At 40.0% G+C, this 16,260-nt stretch overlaps 1 long non-coding RNA gene across 10 annotated transcripts in view; it reads right to left on the bottom strand.

Annotated features, from left to right (window-relative positions):
• LOC102162605 overlaps positions 1-16,260 on the bottom strand; it is a 65,496-nt gene that overhangs the window by 45,901 nt on the left and 3,335 nt on the right. For 7 of the 10 annotated variants that reach the window (XR_002337945.1, XR_002337947.1, XR_002337948.1 and 4 more), the window contains exon 3: positions 10,301-10,368. This is a non-coding gene — a long non-coding RNA (uncharacterized LOC102162605). Of the gene's footprint in view, positions 1-5,935; positions 7,056-8,870; positions 9,233-10,300; positions 10,369-16,260 lie in introns of those variants that run through there. The other 3 variants (XR_306767.3, XR_306769.3, XR_002337949.1) reach the window with 3 other exon arrangements.

Here is a 16,260-nt window from a genome sequence, read left to right as displayed (position 1 = left end):
CTGAACTCCTGGGCCTGTACTCCTTATTCCATCTTCCTCCCCTGCTACCAGTGATAATGGCCAGAGGACCTAGAGAAAGGTGTCTGAAGCAGTGTCTGTGTCTCACCTTCAGGCCAAGTGCACACAAAATATAAATAACTGCTGGATTTTCTCCTACATCAAGCCAAGTGAGCTCATATGTGGGAGTGATCAAACTACCTACAATGGGGAATGCCATCTCTGCTACAAAATTCTGTAAGTCTTGATTTTATTCTCCTTTCTCTCAAGTCAGAAAGCTAAAAGTGGCGGGAGTTCTCATTTTGGGGCAGCGGAAATGAATCCAACTAGGAACCAAGGGTTGAGGGTTCGATCCCTGGCCTTGCTCAGTGGGTTGGGGATCCTGTGCTGCTGTGGGCTGTGGTGTGGGTCGCAGATGCAGCTCGGATCCAGAGTTGCTGTGGCTCTGGTGTAGGCCGGCGGCTACAGCTCTGATTGGACCCCTAGCCTGGAAGCCTCCATATGCCACAAGAGTCGCCCCAATAAGACAAAAGACAAAAAAAAAAAAAAAAAAAAAAGAAAGAAAGCTAAAAGTGGCCAAGATAGGAATGACCTCCTCAGAACACTTTCTACTAATCAAATCTTCCCTCCAGAAACTGCTCCACTATTTGCTCCTCCATTTCTTCGGTTCCCTCCCTATGGTCCCCAAAGTGACTCCATTCAGACAAAATCCCACTGAAGATGAGTATACTATGTCTGGTCTGGACAAGGATCAAGGGGAAAAAACTTAGTAGCAAGTAGCCATTCAGATCATGTTATCCTTAAGCTCCCTCAGGCCAAAGAACAAAAGCCTGATGAAGAGGAAGGAGCTGGGTGAAGAATTTTTTTAAGTACCACATCTGGACTTCCTCAGTAATTGTTTCTATTGACTGCGTTTTAACCTGTGAATGGAACACACTTTCTTGGCTCTTTGCATGCGTCATATTTTGTGTTGTTGAAAGCAAGACAATTTAAAAAACATGGCAAACTTGGAAATCAGATTTTCTCCTCTCTCCAAGGTTTGTTGCTATTGCTATTAGTTAGTTTGATGGAACAGACTTCTTCAGACTCTGTGAAGTCTGAATTTTTGGTGTTATGTCTGGCTGCTAAAAAGGTCAATTGAATTGTCTTAGTGGTCTACTAATGATTGGACAGAAAATTTCTTAAATGGCTGGAACCAATAAATCTCCCAGTCTTTGCCAATAAAAACTTGTGTGTGTCAAGGAATGCCTTTGACACTTAACCAGACAGTTTAAAACTACACATTAGCCTTCATTTCCTGCATGCACAGAACCTCGAGATTAGCCACAGATGAGACCTTAAGGCCTTCTCTGGTCTTTCCTGAGCATGCGCATAGCACTACATGTGTGCACGTGCGCATGGCCTTCTAAATTCTCAGGAATATATAGATGCTTTTCAAAAGCTCCCATGGACATCTCAATTCCCAGCTTTAGACTTTTGGTTAGCCTGTTGCTTTCCACAAATGTTAGCCACCATACAGCACCCATGAACTCAAAAATAGCCTCAGATTGTTTTCAACCAACGCCCCCAGGAAAGCACTGAGTCAGGTCAAATAAAGACAGCACTGCAAATGAGTATTCCAGAGAACGCCAGAGAGGTCAAATAATGACAATTTTCTGATAATGGTGCTCTGAAGGAGCTACAACATCATTCTGTTCCCTTCAGGTGCTTCCAGGCTTCTGGTTTTCAACCTAATTATAAGCTCTTGTTTTTCAAAACTACCAAGATCTGGGGAGGTGATATATGAGACTAGGATAAGTTTATAAGACTCACTGTTCTGAGATTCAGTCATTTTTCATAAATAAATGCTCTTTGAATTGTTGTTGTTTTTTTTTTTAAACTTCCTAAAGTAATGAAAAGATTAAAATTGTATTTTTTGCCAGTGTTTTTTACTGCCTTTCTGGAAAAGTTTCAGAGGTTCTTAGGTCTCTGTTTTCAGGTTCTTATGTCTCTGCAAGAGCTCACTTTTTCTTTTTCAGCAGCATATGGAAGTTCCCCAGCCAGAGATTGAATCCAAGCTGCAGCTGTGACCTTGCCATAGCTGTGGCAATGCTGGATTCTTAACCACAGTGCCACAGTGGGAACTCCTCAAAGAGTTCACTTTTGAATAAAGATACTGAAAACAAAAGTGAGCAACTTGAAGTTCTCTGGTGGTTCAGCAGGTTAAGGATCCAGCATTGTCACTGCTGTGGCTTGGGTCACTGCTGTGGTGTGAGCTTGATCTGTGGCCCCGGAACTTTGCATGCTGTGGGTGTGGCCAAATAAATAAATACAATTTTAAAATAAAAAAATAAAAGTGGAGCAACAGGAGTTCCTGTCATGGCACAGCGGAAACAAATCCAACTAGGAACCATGAAGTTACAAGTTTGATCCCTGGCCTTGCTCCGTGGGTTAAGGATCTGGCACTGCTGTGAGCTATGGTGTAGGTTGCAGACCTGGCTTGGATCTTGCGTTGCCATAGCTCTGGCGTAGGCCGGCAGCTGCCGCTCCAATTAGATCCCTAGCCTGGGAACCTCCATATGCTACAGATGCGGCCCTAAAAAGACAAAAAAAAAAAAAAAAAAAAAAGGAGCAACAAAGGTCTCAGAGCTATGAAGGCATATGGGCTCAAGGGTGCACATTTTTTAATTGAGATAAAGTTTGCATGACTAAAATTAACCATTTTAAAGTGAACAGAGCAGCGGCATTCAATATATTTACAATGTCATGAAACTGCCTCCTCTGTGTAGTTCCATAACATTCTCACCACTTCAAAATAAAACCTCATACCCACTAAGCAATTTTTTTCCATTTCCTTCTTACCATAACACCTGGAATTCAATAATCTGCTTTCTGTTTCTATGGATTTACTAATCTGTATATTTCATATACATAGAATCATATATGCGACTTGCCTTTCATTTAGTAAAATGTTTTTGAGGTTCATTCACGTTGTAGCACATTTCTATACTTTGTTTCCTTTTTATTGCTCAATAATATTCCATTGTATGTACATATCATGATTTGTTTTCCACTTACTCACTGATGGCATCTGGGTTGTTTCCACCTTTTGGTTATTATGAATAGTGATCCTATGAACACTTGTGTATAAGTATTTGAGCACCTGTTTCAATATTTTTGTATATGTACCTAGGAGTGGAATTTGCTGGGTCATATGATAATTATATGTGTAACTTTTTGAGGAACCACCAAGCTGTTTTCCACAGAGACTGTACTATTTTACATTTCTGCAAGCAACATTTGACAGTCACAATTTCTCCACAATTTCTCTACAACCTCACCAGTATTTTTTAATACCCATTCTTGCAGGTGTGAAATGATATCTCATTAGAGTTTCTGCTTTTCTCTAATGACTAATAATGTTAAACATCTTTTAATATCTCCAATAATGTCCTTTGATGCACAAAGTTTTAAATTCTGATAAAGTCCAATATCTTTTTTTTTTCTGTTGTTTCTTCTGCTTTTAGTACACCTAAGAATCCATTGTAAAATTCAAGGGCATGAAGATTTACTCTTGTCTTTTCTTCTAAGAGTTTCATAGTTGTAGCTCTTAAATTTAGATTACAAACCCATTTTTTTAAAATTTGTGTTTGTAGTATGAGTTTGAGGTCCAAAATCATTCCCTTTTTGTTTTTGCTTTTTTAGGGCCACACCTTCGGCATATGGAGGTTCCCAGGCTAGGGCTCCAAGTTGAGCTGCAGCTGCTGGTGTACACCACAGCCACAACAATGCAGGATCCGAGCTGCGTCTATGATCTACACTACAGCTCACAGCAACGCTGGATCCTTAACCCACATAGCAAGACCAGGGATCGAACCCCCAACCTCGTGGTTACTAGCTGGATTCATTTCTACTGCACCGCAATGGGAACGCCCCAAATGCATTCTTTTGCATACAATTATCTAGTTGTTCTAGCACCATTTTTTGAAGGGACTTTTCTTTCCCCATTGAATAGTCTTGCCACCCTTGTTAAAAATCAGTTGGCCAGGAGTTCCCATCATGGCTCAGTGGTTAACGAATCCAACTAGGAACCATTAGGTTGCGGGTTCGATCCCTGGCCTTGCTCAATGGGTTAAGGATCTGGTGTTGCTGTGAGCTGTGGTGTAGGTCGCAGACTCGGCTCAGATCCCTTGTTGCTTTGGCTCTGGTATAGGCCGGCAGCTGTAGCTCTGATTAGACCCCTAGCCTGGGAACCTCCATATGCCGTGGGTGCAGCCCTAAAAAGACAAAAGACAAAAAAAAAAAAAAAAAGAAAAAGATTTTATTGAATGAAAGGTTCTTTAAATTCTATAGTGCTTTATTTTACAATTTTCAAAAGTTTCATACATGTTTTCATATAATCCCATAATAATCATTTTTGCCCCTTCCCTCTTTCCTCTCCTCACTAGTAACCACTAGTGTGTTTTCGTATCTGTGAGTGTTCTTTTTTGTTTCATTCACTAGTTTGCTGTATTTTTTAGATTCCGCATATAAGTGATATCATACAGTATGTCTTTCTTTGACTTATTTTACTTAGCATAATGTCCTTCAAGTCTATCCATGTTGCTGCATATGGCAAAATTCCATTCTTTTTATGACTGAATAGTAGTCCATTGTATACCTATGTATACACATACATCTTCTTTATCCATTTATTTGTGGACACTTAGGTTGCTTCCATATCTTGGCAATTGTAAATAATGCTTCTATGAATGTTGGGGTACATTTATCTTTTCATATCATTGGGGGGGATTTTTTTGGATATATACCCAGAGTAGAAGTGCTGGGTCATATGATAATTCTATTTTTAGTTTTTAGAGAAACCCCCCCAGACTGTTTTCCACAGTGACTGCACCAATTTACATCCCCACGAACAGTGTAATAGGTTCCCTTTTTTCCATATCCTTGTCAACTTTTATTACTTGTGTTATTTATTTTATTTTATTTTTCAGCTCCATTCGTAGCATATGGAAGTTGTCGGGTAAGGGATCAAACCTGCACCGCAGCAGTGACCCAAGCTGCTGCAATGACAATGCCAGATCCTTAACCCCCTGTGCCATGCGAGAACTCTAAGGATTAACATTAAATCTTTAATAATGTTTGACAGAATTCACTAAAAAGCCATTTTGTCCTGAACTTTTCTTTGTTAGGTTTTTATTATTGCTGATTTGATCTCTTGATTTAGAGCTGTTGAGATTTCCTATTTCTTCTTGAGTCAGTTTAGGTAATTTGTGTGTTTCTAGGAATTTGGCCATTTCACCTAGGTTATCTAATTTGTTGATGTATAATTGCTCATAGTATTCCCTTATAATCATTTTTACTTCTGTAAGGCCAATGGTAATGTCTTTAACTTTCATCAAATGTGTAATTTAATTTTACTGCAATTCACTGTCTAATACTCTATATTTCTACTTAAATATTCAAGATTATTTTGAATTTTCTATATTTGATTTCAGGCCAAAACTTGATGTATATGTTTTATACATCACTCCCTTTGACAAACAAATGTATAGTAGATATTTTAAAATATTAGTTAAATAAGAATTAACCATTAGCCAAATGTTTCATTCTCATCCTTAGCCAAAGATTATCAAGTAAAGTTTAGTAATTTGTGATATATCATAGAGCAAAAATAGTTATTTCAAAATACAATTTCTTACAGATATGAAGGGCTTAACATAACTAAACTACATGATGGACCTTGTGTAAGTAAAATCATTTTTATTTTTCATTTTTGGGAGTAAACCAGATTAAGAGATAAAGAGCTCATTTTTATGACTTTAAATACTTGTTATGAAAAACTTAAATGTAAAATTTAAGTCTATGAAAATTTAAGAATATGTAAATCTGGGGACAATAATATAATAAACCTCATAACCTATCATATAGATTCAACAAAGTGCAAAGTGTTTGCCATATATCCTTCTTCTATCCTTTTATTTCTCTTTTTCTTTGCTGAAGTATTAGCACAAGTTAGACATCATGTCATTTTACTCATATACTTTTAGAGTGCATCTCTGATGAGAAGTGTGACATTTCTTCACATACCCACAATGCTGTTATTACACCTAATTAATTCCTTCTCATCCTCTTTTATGACCACACTCACAGCATATGGAAGTTCTTGGGCCAGGGACTGAATCCAAGCCACAGCTGTGACCTACACCGTAGCTGCAGCAACACCAGACTTTTTAACCCACTGAGCTGGCTCTGGGATCAAATCCATGCCTCTGCAGCAACCTGAGTCACTGTGGCCGGATTCTTAATCCACTGTGCCACAGCAGGAACTCCTTTCTCATCTTCTTAAAGTTCAAAATTTCCTGGCCATCTCTTTGTGGGAAGTATCTTTGGCTTGATAAAACAGAAGTAACGAATCTTTGTGGGAAGATATGTATTTTGGCTTGATAATAGAGAAGGAAAGAACATGTGTTCCACCCTTAAGTTTAAAGATTTGGGGGGTACTTTCATGATTTGCGGTAATTGTAAAGAGACCTCACATGACCCCTACCTCTGTCAGATTCTTTCTGACCTGGGCTAATTCATGGATAATCCTGCTAACTCCCCACCTCGTATATTTGGATTGCAGCTCTTGTCAAGTAAACCTCTGATCTTATGTTCTTTTTAAACTTGCAACTTCAAAGAGATAAATTTAAGACAACCATTCTTAAGAATACCCATAAAAGGGTGTCCAAAGGCTGTCTGCTGGGAGAATTCCTTTTTTTGCTTGGAGAGGTCAGTCTTTTGTTCTATTCATGAGGGCAATTGGCTTTACTCAAAGTCCAATGATTTAAATGTCAATCACCTCCAAAAACAACCTCACAGAAATATCCAGAATAATGTTTGACCAAATATCTAGGCACCATGGCCCAGCCAAGTTGATACATAAAATTAACTGTCACAGAGCCTATCTGTAAACTACTACTTGGAAGACAGTTGCCCTTTAATGCAAAGCAGATATCCAGGGGCCATTTTATGAGCAAGTGGTGATCTTTTTATTTCATTTAAGACTTTCCATTTTGCTGGATGGCACTTCAGCCTACCTAAGATAAAAATGAAGATACTATAATCAATCTAGGGATGGCATGAATCAGCAACTATTAACACTATTAAGGCGATTGTGAAATTCTGCTGGATGCATGATCAACCTATACTTATTTCTTTACAGTAGTAACACCCAATTGGAAAAGAAAATTTAAAAAAAAAATCACACACTAGTATACAGCAAATAGGTCAACAACAAGGATCTACTCTGCAGCATAGCACAGGGAACTAAACAGTATCCTGTAATAACCTATAATGGGAAGTAATTTGAAAAAGAATATACACATACACATACGTATATGTATAACTGAATCATTTGCTGTACAACTGAAACTAATACAACACTGTAAATTAACTACACTTCAAAAAAGAAAAAAAATATTCATTCAAAATAGAAACAAAACCTATAAAGTATCTGAAAATGAACCTATTTAAGAATAAGAATACTCAAGACTTCCAAAGAGAAAACTTTAATATTTGACCAAAGGGTTTTTAAGATCATATGAATAAATGGAGAGACAGTCCATGCTCCTAGATTATAACTTATTATGACTATCCTAGTTTCTAAACTCTCCTAAAAATTCATTTCATTCACAGTCAATATTCCAGTTGGATTGAAGATCTCTGATAAATGAAAGACACTATGGATAAGTTAGTAGACAGCTGGCAGAACTAGAGATACTTTTCATACCTAAAAATAATGATAAGCTATTTATGAACACCTCATGTAGTCAGTGTCAAAAAAAACCAAAAACCGAAAAACCAAACCCCATAAAAAAAATGGGCAGAAGACCTAAACAGACAATTTTCCAAAGAAAACATACAGATGGCCAAAGAACACATGAAAAAATGTTCAACATTACTATTAGAGAAATGCAAATCAAAACCACTATGAGGTACCACCTTACACCAGCTGGAATGGCCATCATCAAAAAGTCTATAAGCAATGAATGCTGGAGAGGGTATGGAGAAAAGGGAACTCTATTACCCTGTTGGTGGCCATGTAAGCTGGTGCAACCATGATGGAAAACAGTATGGAGAGTCCTCAAAAAACTAAAAATAGAATTACCATTTGATCCAGCAATTCCACTCCTGGGCCTCTATCCAGAGAAAACTATGACTTGAAAAGATACATGTACTCCAATGTTCATTGCAGCACTATATACAATAGCCAAGACATGGAAGCAACCTAAATGTCCATCAACAGAGGAGTGGATAAAGAAGATGTAGTACATATACACAATAGAATATTACTCAGCCATATAAAAGGAAAGAAAGAACGGCATTTGCAGCAACGTGGATGGACCTAGAAATTATCATGCTAAGTGAGGTTAATCAGACAGTGAAACAAAAACATCATATGCTATCACTTATATGTGGAATCTAAAAAAAGGATATAATGAACTTCTTTGCAGAACAGATACGGACTCACAGACTTTGAAAAACTTATGGTTTCCAAAGGAGACAGGTTGTGGGGGGCAGGGATGGGCTGGGGGTTTGGAATGGAAATGCTATAAAACTGGGTTGAGATGACTGTTGTACAACTATAATTTTTTTTTTTTTTTTTGTCTTTTTAGCTATTTCTTGGGCCACTCCCGTGGCATATGGAGGTTCCCAGGCTAGGGGTCCAATCGGAGCTGCAGCCACCGGCCTACGCCAGAGCCACAGCAACGCAGGATCTGAGCCGCATCTGCAACCTACACCACAGCTCACGGCAACGCCGGATCGTTAACCCACTGAGCAAGGGCAGGGACCGAACCCGCAACCTCATGGTTCCTAGTCGGATTCGTTAACCACTGCGCCACGACGGGAACTCCTACAACTATAAATGTAATAAAATTCACTGAGTTAAAAAAATAAAATTTAAAAACCTATCATGGAAGAAGTAAAAAATTAAAGTAACAGTAAGCTAACATGTAGAATGTATATGCAAAAAAGCAACAAGAAAAATATACATCAAACCAACAGAAAAATAGGCAGGGGCTATGGTTTTGCAAAATAATAAAGGCAAAACACCAATTAGCATATGAAGGAAGTTCAAAAGCTCATGATTTACCAGACAAATTAAAATTAAAACAATGAGATACCAATTTGTACCTGTTTTATTAGCAAAAATCAGAAGGCTGGGTAATGTCCAATGCTGGTGAAGAAGTAGAGAGATCTATACTCTCAAGATCTGTGGTGACAGGGAAGATTGTTAGGGCCATTTGGAGGAGCAATCTACCACTTCTAAGACAAAGTAACAAATTAAATATATATGTATCTCATGGTCCAGCATTTCCAAACCTAGGAAAATTACCAAGAAATTCTCCCATAGCTTGTACAGCGTCATACTTGTTTATTGCAGTGTTATTCATAGTGGCAAGTGGTAGGTTTGGGGGAAGCCTGGGTGAGAATAGCCAAGAAATCAACAGGTGAACCATGGAAGGTGTTTTCATATAGTTCTGCGCAGCTTACAGAATAAATCAGATGTATACTTAGCAATACTACAGGTCTCAAAACACTGCACTGAGGAGGAGTCCCCGTCATGGTGCAGTGGTTAACGAATCCGACTAGGAACCATGAGGTTGCGGGTTTGATCCCTGCCCTTGCTCAGTGGGTTAAGGATCCAGCGTTACTGTGAGCTGTGGTGTAGGTCGCAGACATGGCTCGGATCCTGCGTTGCTGTGGCTCTGGCGTAGGCTGGTGGCTACAGCTCCGATTCGACCCCTAGCCTGGGAACCTCCATATGCCACGGGATCGGCCCAAGAAATGGCCAAAAAGACAAAAACAAAACAAAACAAAAAAACAACAAAAAAAACTGCACTGAGAGAAAAATCCAAGGAGAAACTAATACAAGTAACACAACACCATTATGTACGTTAACGATAAACAAACACAAACAATATATATTTTACACAGACACATAAACAAAATACACACTGAAGTCATTAAAATGGCTGGCAATGGTGTAAGGAGAAAGAGAATGAATGGACAAAAAAATGAATAGTGGTCCCTCCCCACAGCCTTTCACCAAAGCAGAAGAGAAACTATGCTCTTGACAAGATCATCAAGAATATGGCATGTACTACAGGAGGACTCGCAATTATCACTGATCCACTGTCAACCATGTATCCTGCATTGTCACCTTCTTTGCCTGTATCTCCTCTAATGTGTTCCTCACAGTCCCTACCATGAGGAAGTGAGGCTATTAGCAGCATTTCACATTTAAAAAGGCAGAGGTCTAGAAAGGGAGGTGACTTACCCAAAGGCCACAGAGCTAGGGGCTGGCAGGGTTGAGTCTTGAACATATAAGGTCAGAGTCTGGACTTTCTAAGAATAGAAAATAGAAAAGAATATTTAAACAGCATTTTCTATGCCTTGTATAACACCCCATATGCCTCTGACCAGAGTCTGCTTCATGTCAACTCCACTGTCTCTACCCTTCACCTTTTCTGCTCCATGGAAGTTCCTAAAGGCTCCTCTGAGGTATGAAGACTCAAATAGGCATCCCCACCTATAGCTATCTTCTTCTCAGGCCACCTCCACCTGTGCTTTTTTCTTCTTCAATGAAATTAGAATGTCTCTAGTCTGCCTTAATTCATAGAAAAATTGTTTAGCATTCCTCTTGCTGGGCTATGGGTATAGCTATGAATATAATAGGTTTTCTCTTAATTTTCCCAAATTTTATTTCTCTAAGCATGTATTTCTCTTGCAGAAAAAGTACTGAATTGACTGTGAAGAATTACAGAACTTGCCAAATCACCAGATGATCAAGTGAAGCACAATGATTGCCTCTTCAAGCATATCCCCTTTATTTTTTTTTATTTTTTTAATTAATTAATTATTAATTTATTTATTTATTTTGTCTTTTTAGCTATTTCTTCAGCCGCTCTCGCGGCATATGGAGGTTCCCAGGCTAGGGGTCTAATCGGAGCTGTAGCCACTGGCCTATGCCAGAGCCACAGCAACACGGGATCCGAGCCGCGTCTGCAACCTACACCAGAGCTCACGGCAACGCCGGATTGTTAACCCACTGAGCAAGGGCAGGGACCGAACCCACAACCTCATGGTTCCTAGTCGGATTCATTAACCACTGCGCCACGACGGGAACTCCAAGCATATCCCCTTTAGAGGAGAATGCTGGTGCTACAGAAAACCAACAGCATCAAACTCAATGATTTCAATAAATGCTTCTTCTTCAAGTAAATGCTTCTCTTTTTCTATGAGTTTGGTTGATTTAGATTGCACATATGAGATCATACAGTATTTTTCTCTCACTTTGACTTATTTCACTTATAATAAGGTCCTCAAAGGTTCATGCATGTTGCTACAAATGGCAGGATTCTCTCTCTTTTTTTTTATGGCATAGATAGACAGATAGATAGAGATATAATAAACAAAGTCTCCCAACCTATTTATCCATTCATTCATTAATGGACACTTAAGTTGTTTCCATGTCTTGGCTACTGTAAATTATGCTACCATAAACATGGGGATGCAGGTACCTCTTCAACATAATGTTTTCATTGCCTTTGTATACATTTCCAGAAGTGGAATTGCTGGATCATATTGGTAGTTCTAATATTTTTTTTTTTTTTTTTTTTTTTTTTTTGCTTTTTAGGGCTGCACCTGTGGCATATGGAGCTTCCCAGGCTAGGGGTCCAATTGGAGCCACAGCTGCCGGCCTACACCACAGCCACAGCAGAGCCGAGATGTGTCTGTGACCTGCACCACAGCTCAGGGAAACACCAGATCCTTAACCCACTGAGCAAGGGAAGGGATTGAACCTGCAACCTCATGGTTCCTAGTCAAATACATTTCCACTGCGCCATGATGGGAATCCCTACTTTTAAGTTTTTGAGGAGTCTTCACATTGTTTTCCATGGAGGTGATACCAATTTACAGTATCACCAACAGCACACAAGCATGCCTTCTTCTCTACAACATTGCCAGCATTTATTCTTTCTTATATATTAAAAAAAATTTTTTTTAAAATTTTTTGCTTTTTAGGGCCATACTTGCAGCATATGGAGGTTCCCAGGCTAGGGATCCAATTGGAGCTACGGGTGTAGGCCTATGCCACAGCCACAGAAACGTGGGATCCGAGCCGTGTCTGGGATCTACACCGCAGCTCATGGCAATGCTGGATTCTTTACCCACTGAGCAAGGCCAGGGACTGAACCCACAGCCTCACGGTTCCTAGTCGTTTCATTTCCACTGTGCCATGACAGGAACTCACATTTCCTACATTTTTTTTTTTTTTTTTTTTTTGTCTTTTGTCTTTTGTTGTTGTTGTTGTTGCTATTTCTTGGGCCGCTCCGGCGGCATATGGAGGTTCCCAGGCCAGGGGTTGAATCGGAGCTGTAGCCACCGGCCTACGCCAGAGCCACAGCAACGCGGGATCCGAGCCGTGTCTGCAACCTACACCAGAGCTCACGGCAACGCCGGATCGTTAACCCACTGAGCAAGGGCAGGGACCGAACCCACAACCTCATGGTTCCTAGTCGGATTCGTTAACCACTGCGCCACGATGGGAACTCCACATTTCCTACATTTTTGATAACAGCTATTCCAACAGGTGTGAGATAATACTTCACTGTGGTTTTGATTTATATTTCCCTTAGGATTAGTTCTGTTGAACTTTTCATGTACCTGTTGACCATTCCATTCATTTGCCTTCTTTGAAGAAATGTCTATTGAGGTACAGTTGCCCATTTTTAAATTGGATTGTTTTATTTTCACTAATGAGTTGTGAAGGTGGTTTCACATAGGGGTCCTGTCTCCTGTTCAGCTGGGTTGTTAGCCAATTTGCTGTGGCTTCTCCTGGAGTCCAAATGATTGTGCTAGGGATATTGAGGGTGGTGGTGGCAGTTCCAACTGATTTATCTTCTGGGTTATAGTGGCTATTGTGTTGCTGAGGTTTCTTTTGCTGTGTCCTAAGGCAGGGGCTTTACAGAGCCACCTATCCCATATCTGGGAACTTTACAACCTACTAAGGACTATTCTCTTCCACCAGAGGGCTAGAATGACTTGCTGAGTGAAGGTGCCATGCTGGGACATGAAGGTATGGTCAGAATGACTGAGACTTTCATTGCCCATTTTCTGCAACTTGGAAGTTTGTTCAGGCTTGATGTTATTCACCATATCCTGCATTTGGGAAAGTTTTACTGCCTTACTAAGGGTCCTATTGTCTCATGTTTGGTACCTGGTGAATTAATTTGCTGGCATTCATTTCTGTGTCTTCTAACCTATGTATAGTTTGAACTGCTGCAACTCCCCTTGTCTGTGGCTCATGGTAGGATAAAATACTGATTTGTTATTTGTGGAATCAGAGTTGGGAGTCTAAGGTTCCAGGATCAGGGGTTAGAACTTATGGCTTAGGGATTAGAGGGTGGGATAAGACGTTAAGAGGATAAACATCAGTGGCTCAGAATCTAGAAATCAGATCTACAGTTAAAGGGTTATTAGTTTAGGGGCTGGGGCTTGGGTTAGGATTGGAAATTAGTATAGAGGTGTTAAGGTTAGAATGGTGGTCAGGGGTCAAAAGTGTTCAAGCTCCAGGGTCAGATATTTGGAAGGTGACTAGAGACTAGGGTGGAATTAGATATTGGGGCTGTAGCAAGGGCCTAAGGTTTAGGACATGAGCTTAAGGATCAAGAGTCAGAGTAACAAGGTTGGCTTCAGAAGGGAATAAGTCAGGGTCAGAAAAGCCAGGGTTGGATTAAAAGTCAAAAAAGTTAAGTCACTCTCAGCGATGAGGTTAGGGGTTTAGGAGACAGAATTTAGAGTAAGGGGCTAGCGGGCTAGCGACGAGAACTGGGATTTGTTAGGGTTAGGCAAGCAGGGTGAGTGTGACTTCCTCTTTTTCCTTGCTGTGGGCAGATTCTCCAAGTAGACAGAAGGCATCAGGTTCTAGGGTCACATAAATCCCAAACTCCAGGAGATAATATATCAAGGTTTCACAACAACTCTTCCACTGCATGCCCCCTTTGATCAGGGCAACAACAGCCCCAAGATTGAAGGGATCAGTAGAGGAGGAGTATGCCAATCTTCTTCTCCTGCATCATTACCCTGTAACTGCAAACTGCGCTCTTGAGGTCCCCTTCACATGGCTGAGGATCCAAGCCTCATCTGCGACCTACACCATAGCTTTCGGCAATGCGGGATCCTTAACCCACTGAGTGAGGTCATGATCCACAACTTCATGGATATTAGTCAGGTTGTTAACCCACTGAGTCACAATGGGAACTCCCATCTTTTTGCTATCTTCTGCTGTCTAGTACTCAGGGGTCTAAATGGTTTCAACGGCCATTCCCCTCACACAACATTCAATTCATGTAACTGCCTCAGAACGACAGTGAAGTCCTCAGGGCCAATCTGGATTAGAGCTGAAGCTGATTAAAAGGGAGTTCAGAAATTCTGATGAGGGAAACAATACAAACCTAGCATGATGAAGGTCCTTACAAAAGATGATAGACAGTATTTACCCAGAAACAGCCTGACACATACACCTGAGCTAAACTCCTAAGGTCTTCCAGAGAATCTATAACCAAGTGAAGCTGTATTATTTAACAGTCGATCCACTTGTCCCAGGGCAGAATATGCTAACTGGCTTCTTTGTTGGCTAACAGCTAATCAGCAGCTTACCCATAGAAAACACAATTTTCAAGCTATCTACATTTTTTCTTCTTTCCTCTCTATTATTTCTCTTACAGAAATTGTTTTTGCTTTTGCTAGATTAACTCAATGATTGTTTTCCCTTTAATACAAATTCTAAAATTATTCCTTGACAAGGGGAGGATTGGTCATTGGCCTTCTGTTTTCTTTCTGCATTTTTTCCCATGGTCAATTCTTCACTGACATATTTCCAACTGTCACCACTTTGATAACTCCCAAATCTAACCTTATTCAACCACCAACAAGCTAGTTCTGCTTGAATGTAATACCATCACTCCAAACTTACCAAATCCCCAACTCAAATCACTTTCTTCTTGAAACCAAACTCTTAATCAATTTCCAAACATATAGGTTGAAACGAAAGAGTTATTTTCAATTCTATTAGAAAGTAAATGCTTTTTGGCCTGATTCCTGGGTCCATGAGGGAGGATTTCTCAATACTACTGGCCTCATGCCACACCTCTTCTCCCCCCAGCTGTAGCTTCAGAAACAGAGAGCCAGGCAATTGTAGCACAGCCCCTTCTTCCTCTCTAATTTTGGCAGCTGGTTGCCCTCAGATTCTGCTGTTCTGTGTTGGAAGTTTTACAGGAGTAGGCTCTGTCCTTTGGCAGGGTTGGAGGGATAAATTTTATTCAAAGGAATGTTAGGATCTGATGATTTTCCAGAGAATGTAAATGTAGAAAAAGAGACCAGGTGAGAGATGTGGGGAAATCACAGCATCACATGTAAGGTAAAGCTATGATGGGGCCAGCAGAGGCATTTCAAATGCTTTTCAAGTGGGCCATGTTGAGTGTAAGGCCAACATGGCCTTGGCCTTAGCACAGACCCATAGCCTTCCCTTGTAAGGCATCAGCAAACCCTAAGCAGCAGAGAGATCTCAGTAAGCATGCCTTTCTGAGGCAAAGATTTGACTGCAGAAAAGTCTTTCACTATCTCGGCCTTTTGCATAGCAGAGACAAAACAATCATTTGGCTCTTTAATATGTTTTTTAGCTACTTAGACAAGCCAGAAGCTTTAAGATGCAATTAAGTTCCATATATGCTAAGAACACAAGCATGTAAGTTCCAAACTTCAAATTGTTGTTCTAGTCTAGCAGGCAGGCATGGAAACGTTGTCCCAAATTCCATCCCTTATGTTGTTCTGAGCTGGACTCAAGGCCAAAGGATAAAACTGGAGGCATGCATGAGTTTTTTTAAAAAATTGTTGTTATCACTGATTTATAATGTTTTGTCAATTTCTGCTGTACAGCAAAGTGACCCAGTTATACATTTATATACAGCCTTTTTTTCACATTATCCTCCATCATGTTCCATCACAAGGTACTAGACATAGTTCCCTCTGCTATACGTACAGCAGGATCTCATTGCTTATAGCTTGCATCTACTAACCCTAAACTTCCAGTCTCTCCTGCTCTGTTCCCCTCCCTCTTGGAATCCACAAGCCTGTTCTCCACGTTCATGAGATTGTTTCTTTTCTGTGGATAGGTTCATTTGTGCCATATATTAGATTCCAGATGTAAGTGATATCATATGGTCTTTGTCTTTC

The sequence above is a fragment of the Sus scrofa genome, chromosome 13, assembly GCF_000003025.6.
Source record: "Sus scrofa isolate TJ Tabasco breed Duroc chromosome 13, Sscrofa11.1, whole genome shotgun sequence".
NCBI lineage: Eukaryota > Metazoa > Chordata > Mammalia > Artiodactyla > Suidae > Sus > Sus scrofa.
The sequence above is the reverse complement of the archived record's forward strand: the minus strand, read 5'-3'. Positions and strand labels throughout refer to the sequence as shown.